Here is a 2,132-nt window from a genome sequence, read left to right as displayed (position 1 = left end):
GGTGGTCTAACAGAAGGCTGAGTTCATTTGTGGGCTTTTGAATCTGAATAGTTTATCCTGTTACAAAGATAAGCATCATTTGCAAGATGTAAATCCAGATCTGAATTCAGATTTTGAAGTTTGTGGTTTTCACTTCACAGTTATCTCCCATTTAAACTTTTTAGGATCACTTCTCATTTTAGGGCTTAAATAAATGAAGGAAAATCCTTCCTAGTGTAGTACCATTGGCCTAATGCATTTACTTTAATATAAATGTTGTATTACATTATACATGTAATTTAAAATTTGAATCAATATAATTAATAAATTTGTTGATAAAGTCATTACTACTACACAGTGGGAACCTTCTATACAATGTTTTTGAAGGAAAGGGAGAGAGGATAACCCACCAGTAGTAAATAAAGGCATGCATGTGTCGACCTTCAAATCAAACTGTTGGGAGAGACACTGACAGAATCTTGGTTCTTTCCCATAGATGAACATAAAATTTCACTCGGGAATTTCTGCTACAATTGTGGCAGAAAAATGTGGTTGAACTAGAGCACATCAGAAAGTGGTGATTAGTGCTGTGTAAGAGCTTGCTAAATTCAATTTGGGGTTTAAAATAGAGGACAGACATGATATCGAGAAACACATGAGAGATAATACAGAGAACAAAAGTAACTCCAACCCCTGCCATTTCCAGCACTTTGCTTCTCCCTCACATTATCTCTCACTTCTTGTCCTCAGTCAGACTCTATTCCTCCATGTTACCACTATCTACTATCCACTGTCTCCTCCCCTTCGACCATCCTCTCTGGTTTTGACAATGACTCTCCCTCTTTCTCTTCTCACAGTTTCCCTCTCTTCATCCTTAATGACTTCAACTTTCACCCTGATGTCCAGTTCAACTCTTTATCCACTTGCCTCTTTACCATCATCTCCTCATTTGATCTTCAATCCTGGATTAACTCCTTCTCTCAGGAGAAGGGTGGCGTGTGAACTGTCTGTTGGGGGAGCTAGCCCCCAGCCCCTCCCCTTCTGCCCAAGGCTTCTCCCCTCCCCTCCCCACCCCACTGGAGCCCAGAGCACCCTCACTGGAGCTGTCGGTCCCCCCAGCCCCAGGCTGCCCCAGCACCCCCAGCCACAGCTGCCCCCACCACCGGAGCACCGGGTGGGTGGTGTGCCCCCAGCCGCCCCCAGCACTGGGCCTGCCCCAGCCAGAGCCCCAGCAGAACAGCGGTGAAGCAGGCAGGAGGTGGCCTGGGGGTGGAGTATGGATGGGGCCACCCTGGGCTGTTTGCGGAGGCTCAGCCTCACCTGGCCTGTGATACCCATCGCCCATGCATTCCTCCAACCTCATCCTTATTGAGTACTATTTTCTCTTGTTCTTTCTACCTACCATTTCATCTCCTTTCACTCAGCCTGCTTACCCCCTCCCACTCCCCATCAATCCACCTGGCCCTTCTGTAATCGCCAACCAATCAATACCCCTAATTTATACATCACTCTCAGTCCCCTTCTCCTTGCTCTCAACTTCCACCTCTCTGATTCAGATGCTGGTTCCTTCTACTCCACACTGTCCTCCACCCATGACTCCTTTGCTTTGCTTTTCCACCAAAATGTTCAGCATTCTAGTCCTTCACTTTGACATACACCCAGCATCTGATTCCTCAGCTCCAGCTTTCAAGCTACACTGCGCACCTCTGAAGAAAATCCCATAACCATGCAGAAGGGGAGGAAAATGGAAAAATAGGAACAAGATGTTCCCTCCCTGCTATTCCTGTTTTCTTCCATCTTCCTATTACTTTTCCCTATTTTGACCATTGTCCTTTCACCTCCTCTTCTCATCTTTTCTCCAGCAGAATCATTCTTGCTTAAGGTTTTCTTAGAAATTAGGAAAAAAATTAAAAGCCTCTTAGCACTACTTCATGAACACTAGTTCTCCGGTCTGTTGAGTCCACTCATACAGGAATATGCAGTCACCACCTACTATATTAAAAAATGAGATGGTGGGGGAAAAAATTAGTAAACATTTATAAATAGTTCTAATTTCCAATTATGTTGTTCTATTAATCTTTGAGCATTTACACAGCATTATTTCAGATTTAATTTTTTCTACTAATTAGAAGACAGGTTTTGTTTAATTGATT

Source organism: Terrapene carolina, unplaced genomic scaffold (assembly GCF_002925995.2).
Source record: "Terrapene carolina triunguis isolate 2854851 unplaced genomic scaffold, T_m_triunguis-2.0 Scaffold42, whole genome shotgun sequence".
NCBI lineage: Eukaryota > Metazoa > Chordata > Testudines > Emydidae > Terrapene > Terrapene triunguis.
This window is presented reverse-complemented; position numbering follows the sequence as displayed.